The sequence below is a fragment of the Lepidochelys olivacea genome, assembly GCF_965140295.1.
Source record: "Lepidochelys olivacea isolate rLepOli2 genome assembly, chromosome: 2".
Taxonomy (NCBI): Eukaryota; Metazoa; Chordata; order Testudines; family Cheloniidae; genus Lepidochelys; species Lepidochelys olivacea.
In genome coordinates this window covers 21,025,807-21,040,159 of record NC_140412.1, presented here as the reverse complement: position 1 = coordinate 21,040,159, position 14,353 = coordinate 21,025,807, and positions in this window count along the sequence as shown.

Genomic DNA, 14,353 nt, shown 5'->3' with positions numbered 1-14,353 from the left:
TCTAGAGCTAAATGCATGAACTGCTACAGCTTGAGCTAACGAGCCAATGCTCTGCAGCTGGTGGCTGTAACCATTCATATCCTCTGTGGATTGGCCCAGTGCAGTACCTGCAAAACACATTCATCAGTGGGTTACCTACAGCCAACTGGTGAAGTAGACATGATGTGGTGGTTTCCCTTCTGACCCCATATTTTTGAATTCTTGGGGGTGTTCCCAGAAGAGAGGAGAAAGGGATGGGGGAGAAAGTGAAGGAAAAAAAGAGGAGATGGAAGAGAAATGGGAAGAATTGATGATTTTGGGGGAAGGGGGCACTAGTGTAGCTGGATGCAACTCAACTCAGTTTCAGTATAATGATACTGGCATGAATTGGCATGTTACCAAAGAAAGAGACCCATCAGGTCTGTATGAGAGATGGATGGGCTCCAACCAGGGTAGGGCTAAACATTGTGTTTGGGATTTTATCATTACTGTCCATTCCTGATCTGGTGGCCCTCAAATCACTGGAGTTTCACCCACTTATACCAGGATTTGGTCCTTTTATCTTCTCTCCGTCCTGTCCACTTCCCTCTGTCCTTCTCCCTTCAATATAACTTTTCTCCTGTTTGTATTCATCTTACAATGCTGCTGTAACCTCTCTTCCTTGTGTCATTCATACTTTTTAAGAGTTCAGATAGCAGTTTCCTCTGTCTCTAACTGGCTGGTACCCTGCTTTGCCAGCTGGACTGTTTTGAAGGCATTGCAACTGATCAGAGTGGTACATTAGGCACAGCAAAGGTAACTGCAGAAAGGAGCTTTAGAGAGCAGCAGTGGAGGAGTGTTCCTTGTACCAGACATGAGTGGGCAGCAACAACTTCCATTTACCTTCTCTTCAGTGTCTCTTTTCCTTTCTTCCTGCCATGCTCTTGTAAGCAGAGTCAGGATGAGCTCCACCCTGACATCTGGTGGTGAGGTGTGGCAAGTTGTGGAAAAGAACTTCAGGGGCCGATCTCATTTGCATAGGCACACCCACCACGCCTAGAATGAGACCATAGCTGCCCAAATGGTCACTTTGGCTGTTGTGGGATCCCCAGTGTCTCTGTTATTGGGGCGGGAAGAATAAATTGTTATTACCCTGATTATGGAAACTGTGCTTGGAACTGCACGTGGCCTTTTGTTATGATGGAGGGATTCACCATCAACTAAGTAGCACTCGCTAGGCAAGGGTCATGGGTTCCAAAACTGTGTGAATGGAGAGAGGCTGGGGACAAGTATTAATACTTGGTGGCATGGGCCCCTTGGTGCGGGCCTTATATGCTAATTGCACTTCCTCCTCTCTCCACTGTGGAATATCAGAGCTAATTTTGATTTCATTAGAAGTCTAGTTATAGGCTGCTGAGCTCACTTTGGGCTGACAGTGCACCAGCACTGGGGCTCCCCTATTATAAGTTGAATTCACCTAAGAGCTGAAATCGCTGAGTGTTGTGTTAAGTAGTGGGGGAGCCTGAAGATATATTGTGGAGCAGTTCGATGCGGCGCAGTGTGTGGATGGCAGGAGCTGCTTGTGGGCCGTGGAGCTGAGTGAAGGAGTTCGTGGGGCGGCTGGCAGAGCAGAGCGGAGCGCAGCTGAGCGAAGGAGTTCGTGGGGCGGCTGGCGGAGCAGAGCGGAGCGCAGCTGAGCGAAGGAGTTCGTGGGGCGGCTGGCGGAGCGGAGCGCAGCTGAGCGAAGGAGTTTGTGGGGTGGCTGGCGGAGCGGAGCGCCACTATGGAGCTATGGGGCGGTCAGCTTCAGATCACGTAAGGTGCCTCTTACCCCTGTCCCATTTCCACCCAGGTTGGGAGGTAAAGCTCCGCAGATAAACTTTCGAACTCTGGGGCTGCCCTGACCAGGGACAGAGACTTTTGGGGCATTGGACTTTTGGGACTTTGGGTGATTTGGGGTTGCTGGACTCAAGAACCAAAGGGAAAAGGGCATGCCCCAATTTGCCTGGGGTGGGTTTTTTTTTGCTCATGGGTTGTGTTATGAATCCTGTTGGTGGTGTTTCCCCAACATAATGCCACATTGTTTCTCTCTATTATTAAAAGACTTTTGCTACACTCAGACTATGTGCTTGCGAGAGGGGAAGTATTGCCTCTTGGAGGCGCCCAGCGGGGGTGGTATATATTTGTCCCAGGTCACTGGGTGGGGGCTCGAGCCGGTTTGCATTGTGTTATTGGAATGGAACCCCTAGATATTGAACCCGGCCCTTGTTGCTGCCAACTCTGATGGGCAGAAGGGTTACATTTTTGGGGGCTCGTCCGGGATCACCTGGGTCAGTACCCCTTGCAAGCACCTGTTGAGTGATCCACTACATTGGGAAACAATTTATATTTTTTTTGTTTGTGCTTATATTTTGAGGAAATTACTGTTTGTATAATGGCTAATATGTCAGGTTTGTTGGGCCCTGGCTCAGCAGCTTCTAGCTCAGAGGCTGCAGCCTCGGCTGATGATTGGACAAAAGCTCTGGGGCAAATATTGGAAAAGGTTGTGCTGCCCCATGCTGAGTCAGACTCTTGTTGTAAGTTAAGATTATTTGCTGGGGAGGAGGAGTTTGAACCCTGGTTAGAGCATACCACTGAAATGCTGCAAGAGTGGGCCGTACCAGATGCAGAAAAGCGAAGATGCCTTATAGAGAGTCTTGGCGGCCCAGCATTAGATGTGATTCGCACCCTGAAGCTCATTGACCCTGGGGTCAGTGTGAAGGACTGCCTAGAGGCCCTTGAACACACCTTTGGGAGCGTAGAGGGCCCTGAAGACAGCTACTGTAAGTTCCTTAATTCCCGACAACAAAAGGGCGAGAAGGCTTCAGCCTACATACAGAGACTGGAGAGACTGCTTTAGAGAGCTGTCATGAGGGGAGCAGTGACTGCTGAGCAGATGGATCAGACCAGACTGGCTCAAATTGTAAGAGGAACTCAGTATCAGAAGCCGATTCTACTTCATCTCCAGCTAAGAGAACGACGGGAACATCCCCCAAGTTACTCCCAGCTGATAAAAGAGGTCCGAGAGGAGGAAGAAAGGCAGGCTGCCAGTGAGTTTTGGGAAGCCCAAACATCGGAGCCAGCCAGCACAACACCACTGCAAACGGCCAGTGTACTGACGGTGAGCACCAGAGAGGAACTTGCCCAACAAATGCAGGTCCTGACGGAACGGATAGCTGAGCTGCAAAGTGCCGTTGACCGAGTTAAGACTTCCAGGAATAAGAAGCCTCAAACTGTGGCGATTGAGAAGCCCGCACTTAGAGCCACCATCCCCCCCAGGCGAAGGGGGAAAGGTCAATTCTTCTGCTACCGATGTGGTCAGGATGGACACAGTGCTGCCAAGTGCCGTAATGAAGAAAACCCCTCCTTAGTATATGGAAAGCTGAGGATCAGTTGGGAGAGATCCGGTAGCTGCCAGAGGGTCTGGGGTCGGGGACCCCCCAGGTCTGCAGGATTTGAAGGTTCCCCCAGAAAAGACTGTCCAGCTGGGATCCCTGCAGGACTGATAGGGCCTCGAGCAGAGGTCATGGTGAGGATCGAAGGGGTGGAGTGTAAAGCAGTGCTTGACACTGGATCTCAAGTGACTATTATATTTCAGTCATTCTACCAACAGATGCTTAGGCACCTGCCTATACAGCCACTGACTGGCCTTGGCCTGTGTGGCCTCAGCATGGATGAATACCCCTATCAAGGGTATGTCATAGTGCCCCTGGAATTCCCAGAGGAGGTTGCTGGGGTGAGAGAAGAGGTAGACACAGCTGTCTTAATATGCCCTGACCCTAAAGGGACTTCTGATGTGTCTGTGCTGATAGGGACCAACTCCAGTCTCTTCAAGGTACTCGCGGATTACTGCAGAAGGCAGGCTGGGGACCAATACCTGAATACCCTGATGATCCATACGCTTTGTGCTGAAGCCTATAGGAAAATTGAGAGCGCTAAAAGGGACACATCTGAGCTACCGCTTGGGGCACTGAAGTACGCGGGCACAACCCCCTTAGTAGTGCCTGCAAGGACGGAGCAAGAAGTGCTTGTCATGAGTACCTGTCTGAAAGGCAGTAAAGGGACGTTAGCAATGATAGAGCAGCCGATGGGAGGAGAGCTCCCTGAAGGAGTGCTGGTCCCCAGTGGAGTCATAACCCTACCTGCTGAAGCCCAGGAAAGGGTGACTATACTGATTGCTAATGAAACGAGTCGTGATATTTTTGTGAAGCAAGGACAAAAGATAGCAGACCTCTTTGAGCCTGAGTCGATTGTAAAACCCCAGTGTGAAACTCAAGTTCCGACAATAGACCCAGCAAAGTTTGACTTTGGAGATTCACCAGTGTCCGAGGACTGGAAAGATCGCCTGAGGAAGAAACTTTGTGAAAGATCCAAGGTGTTCTCACTGCATGAGTGGGATGTGGGATGTGCAAAAGGAGTAGAGCACAATATCAGACTACATGACTCTCGACCTTTCAGGGAGAGATCTAGGAAGATTGCTCTCTCTGAGATGGAAGATGTGCGACATCATCTTCAGGAGCTGGCTGCGAATGGCATCATTACAGAGTCCCGCAGCCCATACGCCTCACCCATTGTGGTAGTCCGAAAAAGAATGGGAAAATCCGGATGTGTATTGACTACCGCACCCTAAACAGCCGTACTGTGGTCGACCAGTACACTATGCCTCGAGTGCAAGACGCCTTAGACTGTTTGCTGGGAAGCCAGTGGTTCTCTGTGTTGGATCTTCGAAGTGGATACTACCAGATCCCTCTGGGAGAAGAAGATAAGGAGAAGACAGCCTTCATTTGCCCATTAGGGTTTTATCAGTTCGAACGCATGCCCCAAGGGATTTCTGGAGCACCTGCCACCTTTCAACGTCTCATGGAGAAAGTTGTGGGAGACATGAATTTACTGCAAGTGTTAGTTTATTTGGATGACCTGATTGTGTTTGGAAGAACCTTAGAGGAGCATGAAGAAAGACTTCTTAAAGTGCTTGATAGGTTGGAGGATTATGGTCTGAAGCTTTCAATTGACAAATGCCAGTTCTGCAGAACCTCAGTGAAGTATGTGGGTCACATTGTGTCCCAAGAAGGTGTGAGTACTGATCCTGATAAAATAGAAGCACTCACTACATGGCCACGTCCAAGTAACTACAGAGAACTCAAGACCTTCCTTGGATTTAGTGGCTACTACCGCAGATTTGTGAAAAACTATGCTACGATTGTAAAGCCTCTGAATGATCTTACCAGGGGACATCAGTCCAGCAAGAACAAATCTAAGTCCAAGAATAAGGGGAGGTCCCCAAAGCCTCCTGTGCAGAGACACAATGGCCCCTTTGCACCATTTGGGCCACGGTGGGATGAGAGATGTGAAAGGGCTTTTCGAGAAATCATTACTTGCTTAACTCATGCTCCAGTCCTAGTTTTTGCTGACCCAAGCAAACCATTTATCCTGCATACTGATGCCAGTTTGGAGGGTCTGGGAGCAGTCCTGTACCAGGAAGTGGAAGGCAAATGTAAACCTGTAGCCTTTGCCAGCCGAGGATTGTCTGATAGTGAAACTCGCTATCCCACCCACAAGCTGGAATTTTTGGCCTTGAAATGGGCCATCACTGAGAAATTTCGAGACTACTTGTATGGTGCTCAATTCCAGGTGTGGACAGACAACAATCCACTGACTTATGTGTTAACAAGTGCTAAGCTGGATGCTACAGGGCAGAGATGGGTGGCCGCCTTGGCTAGCTATGAGTTCAGCATTCAGTACCGATCAGGGAGAAGCAATGTAGATGCAGATGCATTGTCCAGGCGTCCGCAGGCTCCAGAAGTTGCTGTGATACCCACAGATGGAGTGAGAGCTATTTGCAGTGTGAGTCGCCGAGAGCCAGAGGCCCGTGAGGGCTTTCAGGGATGTGTTGCAGAAGCTTTGGGCCTGCCCCCTGAATGCATGCCTTCTGCTTCGGTGAACTATATTGCATTAGACCAATCTCCTTTGCCCATGCTCAATGCGGCTGACTGGCAAGAAGCCCAGCGGCAAGATATTGACATTCGTGATACACTACTTGCCAAAAGGGAGGGGCGAAGCCCAGCTGCGGTTGTCCCACCTAACCCGGAGGGTAAACTACTATTGAGAGAATGGACCAAACTAAAACTGATTCAGGGAGTGCTACACCGAATGACCACTGACCCTTTACAAAAACAACGAGCACAACTAGTACTGCCAAAAAAGTACAGAGCCCTGGCCATGAGGGCCCTGCATGATGACTTTGGGCATTTAGGGATGGAGAGGACCCTGGAACTTATTCGTAGTAGGTTCTATTGGCCCCGAATGGCTGAAGATGTTCGCAGGAAATGTGAGACTTGCGCTCGATGTGTTCAAAGGAAAACTCTGCCCACGAGGGCTGCATATCTCAAGAACATCACCAGCAACAAACCTTTGGAGTTGGTATGCATTGATTTCTTGTCTGTGGAGGTAGACAAGAGGAATGTTGGAAACATTCTAGTAGTGACTGACCATTTTACACGGTATGCACAAGCATATCCCACACGTGATCAGAGGGCCACCACCGTTGCTCGAGTATTGTGGGACAAATATTTCTCAGTCTATGGATTCCCGGCTCGGATACACTCTGATCAGGGGCGGGATTTTGAGAGTCACCTTCTGAAGGAGGTGCTGAAGATAGCAGGAATTAAAAAGTCTAGGACAACGCCTTATCACCCCCAAGGTGATCCTCAGCCCGAGAGGTTCAACCGAACCCTATTAGATATGTTGGGAACTTTGCGACCAGAGCAGAAGGCAACCTGGAGCCAGCATGTCGCATTTCTGGTGCATGCCTACAATGCCACAAAGAACGATGCTACGGGAGTCACCCCATATCTCTTGATGTTTGGGCGAGAACCAAGATTACCCATAGACTTGTGCTTTGGTGTATCAGAGGATGGAGATAGCTATGAAACTCATCAGCAATATGTATCCCGACTAAGAGAAAAGCTGCGGGATGCTTATCGCTTAGCTACCGCTGCGGCTCGGAAGAACGCAGACCGCAACAAACATCGATATGATGCTAGAGTGTGTTCGCAGGAGCTCCAGCCGGGGGACAGAGTCCTGCTGCGAAATTTGGGTATTGCTGGCAAACACAAGATAGCTGACAGATGGAAGGCAATACCTTACCTGGTGATGGAAAAGCTGGGAGATCTGCCGGTCTACAAGATCAAACCTGAAGACGGTCCAGGGCAAATAAAGACGGTACATAGAAACCTTTTGCTCCCTGTGGGGGAATTGGTAAGCACCCCTTGTGAGATGGGCCACGGCAGGGCCGCCGGGCAGAACAGAGATGCTAGACCAAAGCCGCCATCCAACACAGACAGTGGGCCCCCTGCAGCTAACTTACCCCTATTCTGCACATCTGAGAGTGAGTCTGAGGAGGAAGACACAACCCTGGTGTATCCTGGGATGGAGACAAGATTTCAGTCTCGATCAGCTGAACCAAACGAGAGTTTTCCCTCTTCCGCCCTAAACCCAATGGCGGAACTATTTAGGCCTCTTTCTGATACCCCGGTGCGGCTGATGAGACCCCCCTGTGATGACACACACAGGTTATTGGACAATGGGGACAGACAGGTAGAGGATGTCCTGGGCACCTTGGACCCTCCAGCGTTAGAACTAGGAGTGCAGGGGCCTACGCCAGTAGCCGAGGGACCCTCCAGGGAAGCCTCTCCATCCGTCACTCAAGAGGATGTTCCCCCTACCTCGGCAACAGAGATTCTCAATAGACGAGACAGGGTGATAAGACCAGTGAAACGGTTAACTTATGATGCACCTGGGGTGACTAGTGAGGAGCCAATACATTTAGCACACAGGCTTGTGGAAGCTAAAGTGGGCTTCCTGAGGCCCTTTGGAGGAAACCAATGAGTTGGTATAAAGGGAGTGTGATTTGTCGGGACGACAAAGTCTCGGCTGGGGGGAGGATGTAAGCAGAGTCAGGATGAGCTCCACCCTGACATCTGGTGGTGAGGTGTGGCAAGTTGTGGAAAAGAACTTCAGGGGCCGATCTCATTTGCATAGGCACACCCACCACGCCTAGAATGAGACCATAGCTGCCCAAATGGTCACTTTGGCTGTTGTGGGATCCCCAGTGTCTCTGTTATTGGGGCGGGAAGAATAAATTGTTATTACCCTGATTATGGAAACTGTGCTTGGAACTGCACGTGGCCTTTTGTTATGATGGAGGGATTCACCATCAACTAAGTAGCACTCGCTAGGCAAGGGTCATGGGTTCCAAAACTGTGTGAATGGAGAGAGGCTGGGGACAAGTATTAATACTTGGTGGCATGGGCCCCTTGGTGCGGGCCTTATATGCTAATTGCACTTCCTCCTCTCTCCACTGTGGAATATCAGAGCTAATTTTGATTTCATTAGAAGTCTAGTTATAGGCTGCTGAGCTCACTTTGGGCTGACAGTGCACCAGCACTGGGGCTCCCCTATTATAAGCTGAATTCACCTAAGAGCTGAAATCGCTGAGTGTTGTGTTAAGTAGTGGGGGAGCCTGAAGATATATTGTGGAGCAGTTCGATGCGGCGCAGTGTGTGGATGGCAGGAGCTGCTTGTGGGCCGTGGAGCTGAGTGAAGGAGTTCGTGGGGCGGCTGGCGGAGCAGAGCGGAGCGCAGCTGAGCGAAGGAGTTCGTGGGGCGGCTGGCGGAGCGGAGCGCAGCTGAGCGAAGGAGTTCGTGGGGCGGCTGGCGGAGCGGAGCGCAGCTGAGCGAAGGAGTTTGTGGGGCGGCTGGCGGAGCGGAGCGCCACTATGGAGCTATGGGGCGGTCAGCTTCAGATCACGTAAGGTGCCTCTTACCCCTGTCCCGTTTCCACCCAGGTTGGGAGGTAAAGCTCCGCAGATAAACTTTCGAACTCTGGGGCTGCCCTGACCAGGGACAGAGACTTTTGGGGCATTGGACTTTTGGGACTTTGGGTGATTTGGGGTTGCTGGACTCAAGAACCAAAGGGAAAAGGGCATGCCCCAATTTGCCTGGGGTGGGTTTTTTTTTTGCTCATGGGTTGTGTTATGAATCCTGTTGGTGGTGTTTCCCCAACATAATGCCACATTGTTTCTCTCTATTATTAAAAGACTTTTGCTACACTCAGACTATGTGCTTGCGAGAGGGGAAGTATTGCCTCTTGGAGGCGCCCAGCGGGGGTGGTATATATTTGTCCCAGGTCACTGGGTGGGGGCTTGAGCCGGTTTGCATTGTGTTATTGGAATGGAACCCCTAGATATTGAACCCGGCCCTTGTTGCTGCCAACTCTGATGGGCAGAAGGGTTACACTCTTATGAATTCACACTTTCCTTCTCACCCCTCCTCTGTCCCCCAGATTTGTAACAGTGATGTTTGGAACATGAATCTGCATGTTCTGATTACTGGTGCTCTCATCTCCCTTTCCTTCTCTCTTCTTTGTTATGCTCACTAGATGTATCTTTACTTAGGCTTGGTCTACACCCGTGGGGAGATCGATCTAAGTTACGCAACTTCAGCTACATGAATAACGTAGCTGAAGTCAACGTATTTAGATCTACTTACTGCGGTGTCTTCACTGTGGTAAGTTGACAGCTGACTCTCCCCTGTCGACTCCGCCTGTGCCTCTCGCTCCGGTGGAGTACCAGAGTCGACGGGAGAGCACTCGGCGGTTGCTTTATCGCATCTAGACTAGACGTGATAAATCGACCCCACTGGATCGATCACTGCCCGTCGATCCAGCGGGTAATGTAGACAAACCCTTAGCCTGTAAGCTTCTCGAGGAAGGGACTATCATCTTCTGTGTTTATACAACATCTGGCACAATGGGACCTGAACTTGACTGGGGCCTTGGGGTCCAACCGTAGTATAAATATCAAATAAACAAAACACAGATTAATATTGAACTTCCAACAGTATTTACAACAAGAAGAAGGAATGCAGTACTGAGGAATTCAATCCAGTTGGCATTTGGTAGACATATTGCTAGTGGCTAGGTATCTTCTCCTGTCAAAGGCACAGATTGTAGAGCTATGTGGGAACCAGAATTTCCATTTTGCAGGAAATTTTGAAATTTTGCTTTCATCTCAAATCAGAATAAAAACAAAAATTTCAGAATTTCCCGGGAAACAAAGCAGGGAGAGAACTGTTCCTCAGAGAGGTGTTTTGGAGGTACAATGCCTCCTGGAGAGGTGCGGCTTCTTCTTCAACTGATGGTCCCTATATGTATTCCAAACATGGGTGCACATGCTCACCAGGCACCTCCGTACCCATGTTTGCAATACAAATAGGGACCACAGATCTCAACGAACCTCCAGTTACAGGTGAGTAACCTCCTCTTATGCCTCATCCATTGCTTTGGGCTGCTAGCCCAGGAGGCTTTTCAGCACAGGCCTGTTTGCTACAACATGGACTAAATCAAATCACTCATGGCTTCTGAGTTTATTACGAAAAGCAGAATCTTTGGGGACTACTTGAGGCAGTAAGAGAGGGTCAGTACCAAAATCATTAGATGGACTTGCAATGGTTAGGTGAAAACATTAAATAATCCTTCATAGCTCAGAGTTAGCGTGGAGGCTACCAAAAAGATAACACACCATCCTTAAAAAAAAAAGGGATAGACAAGAAACCTCCACAAAGATCAGATTTTTTTCTCTCTGACTGTACACAATGGGCAACAATCCAAGAAAAACAGCTTTGAAACTGTGCATCTTTTCAGAGTTTTATGCATAATATCATTGATAATGATCTTGGGCCCAGTAGCAGGGCTTATCATGAACTCTGAGCTAACATTCCAATTAAAAGTTAAACCCTGATTTTCATATTTTCATAGCTGAAGGCTTAATTTTCTTTCGTATGAATTGTTGGCCAAATCACTCACTTTTGCTTTACTTTTTATTTTGGCCATGCCATGCAAAGGCTTATGTATGTGCATAATTTTACACATGTGTAGTTCCATTGAAGGCGATGGGATTAATCACATGCATAAATTAAGTATTTAATGTAAGCCTTTGCAGGGATGGGAAATATTCAAGGAAGCGATGCAAAGCAGAGTGGAGGAAGTTAGTGAAAGGTGTAGGCAAACCAGGAAAAGCTGGATAAGCAACAAAACAAGAACATGACAGGAAAAATGAAAACAAGCCAAGACTGCTGGGAATGCAGAAGAAGTAAAAGCATTATGCAAAGGGGGTGAAGACTGGAAAAGAATAAGTTTTAAAAAGAAGAGGCTCATCAACAAGAGGAGGCATCAAGAAAGCATGATATGAAAACAATGTACAAAAAAGGTTAAGTTGCATGGAAACACACAATTAGGTCAATGATACATGCAGTAAAAAGGCTACTGGTGAACTGACAACAAATGCCGAAGAAGTGCTGGAAATATGGAAAGGGCATTTTTGACAAAGTGCTGAACCCTGTAGTTCATCCAGATGCAAGCATTCTAGACATACTAGATCAGTGGCTCTAAACCTTTCCAGACTACTGCACCCCTTTCAGGAATCTGATTTGTCTTGCACACCCCCAATTTCACCTCGCTTAAAAACTACTTGCTTACAAAATCAGACATAAAAATACAAGTGTCACAGCACACTGTTACTGAAAAATGACTTTCTTTGTCATTTTTACCATATAATTATAAAATAAATCAATTAGAAGATAAATATTTTACTTACATTTCAGTGTATAGTATATAGAGCAGTATAAACAAGTCATTGTTTGTATGAAATTTTAGTTTATACTGGCTTTGCTAGTGCTTTTTGTGTAGCCTGTTGTAAAATTAGGCAAATCTCTAGATGATGTATGGAATGACCTCTGCATAACCCCCGGGTAGTGTACCTCTGGTTGAGAACCACTATGCTAGATGAACAGGGCAGCTTGCAAGGTGGAATGGATATCAGCACTGAACCACCATCAGAAGAAGAAATAGAAAGAGCAGTGAAGCTGTTAACTGGGAAAGTGCAGGAAATGAATAAGACAACTGAGCTGCTAAAAGCTGGTGGGACAAGTGCTATCAAAGCATTAGAAAAAATATACAAGCAAGTAGGGGAGCAAGAGGAGGTACTGGATGACTGGCTAAAGGCGATAGTTCTACCAGCCTTGAAGAAAGGAGATCGTGCCAGTCCGAATAGTTATAAAGTTATTGTTAGTACCGGGTAAAATCATGATGAAACTAATTGTCTACAGATTAAGTTCAGTTTCTGAGGAAGTAATAGGTGAGGAACAATGAGGTTTCAGATGAGGCTGATGTTGCATTGACCAGATATTCATGCTCTGACCGTCTCAGAGGGGATGGCGGACAAGAGCGGGGATTAAAGATGTTTGCTGCTTTCATTGACTTTATGAAGACATTTGATTCAGATTGGAAGGAAACATTAGGGGAAGCAGCAAAATCATATGGAGTCTCAGATAAGATAATTGCAATTATAAAAGCTATATACAAAGACTCCTGCTGTACTGTAGGACTTGGTGGAAAATTAAGCAACTGGTTCAAGTCAAAGTTTGATGTAAAACAAGAGGACATGGAATCACTGTCAATTTTCCATCATGTTCTTGAATTGGGCACTAAGAATGTTAGATAAGTTGGAGAGTGTGACACTGGTGATTTAGAACTAAACACCTTGGCTTATGCAGATGTCGTCATACACCTGGCAGACACATTTGAATGAATAATAACTGTTCTCGACCTTGGGAAAACTGGTGTGGTCAACTTGGACAAATTCCAAAAAGATGGTTACAATTTGGAAAGGAAGTGACAGAGACAATGTTGGAATGCAGCAGAGGTGAAGTTATAGAACAAGTAGAATCTTATGTGTACGTAGAAATCTTGAACAGTACCAATGGTCCCATCAAGAATGAGATTAAAAGGAGTTGTGCCTTAGCCATAAGTACTGCACTTGAAGGATGTGCTGACTGATAAAAGCATTATATTTGGTATCAGAGTGAAAATGTATCAAACCAGTGTACTAACAGTATTCCTCTATGATCTGGAAGCAGCTGCATGAAATGAAACAGACACCAGAAGGCTGGAGGCAGTAGAGATGAGTTCTTTGGAAGATGAGAAGTTGGGCAGTGGTATGATTTGAAGACCAATGAAGAAGTTAGAAGGAGAGCATGATGTGAACTCAGGGTACAGGATTGGCTACAACAGAAAAGATTACAATGATGGGGACATTGCAGAAGATAAAAAAAGATGACAGGATGCCAAAGATAATAATGCAAATACAACCAAGGTCAGTCAGACCTAGGGAGTGACCACTGACTAGATGACGGGACATCATATGTAGGGACGTGACCAGGCTGGGCTTAATCGAGGAACACGGTACGTGATTGAACAGCAACTCAGTACTGGTCCTGTGTCTGCAAAATGACAGGCTTAGAGCTTTGGGATGAAGAGAGAGAGAAAAGTCTTGGAGGGTCAGAGCCTGAATTCATATTCGATTTCTGACTAAATGAACATGGAACACATACATTTGCTTTGTATGTTTATATTCTTATTGAAAATTCAGATAAATGACTGGCATATTAAACAGCCTTTTGGCACATATAGTAAATTATTTTATAACTGAGCCTCCCTCAGCAGCGACACTTAACCATATAGCAGAACCCCATTTAGTCAATCTAACTGGGACTGGGTCCAGATGGATAATCAAAAATTCAGATAATTTAGAGAAAGGGAGAGTGTGAGGCTGCAGCGCCATCTAGTGGCCACAGGCGAGATCGCCTGCTTCCAGACCTGTGTGCGCTGGTTATTATGGAGAGCAAATAATGAAGGGTCAGATAAACGGGGGTCGACTGAGTAAGCTAAAACTTTTTAATGTAAAAAAAAAAAGTTACTGTAGTTAAGTGATTGACAGGTGTCACATTGTCTGGAGTGGCTCACGATCGTGAGTGCCAACCTCAGGGCAGGCTGTCAAAAAGCAGGGCAGAAACCCCAAACTGGTTTTATGTTTCATAATTAGATTCCACCAACTCAGTAACAAATGTGAACTCCTGAAGTACTGTAATAGTCTCACCCTGCAGTCACAGACTGTCCCCTTGGGTACTCCAGGCTATTTTGCCACCCAGGCCATCTGGATTTAGTGATAAATGGTCACATACACCAAAGATCACAAAATATTCAGGTTGCTCCCAGTCCCAAGAGACTAGTCACTTACCACAGGTTAACTTGTATTGTAGATCTCATTCCAAAGACAATGCTTGTAGCTAATCCTGTAATAAACTAACTAATTATTAACTAGGAAAAAAAACGAGAGTTATTTACAGGTTAAAGCAGGCAACATATTACAAATGAGTTACAGTCTATGGTTCCAAAAGGTGAGAGAGATACAGTAATCTGTCAGCACTAAATGTCTTTTTGAGCTAACCCAGGCTGACC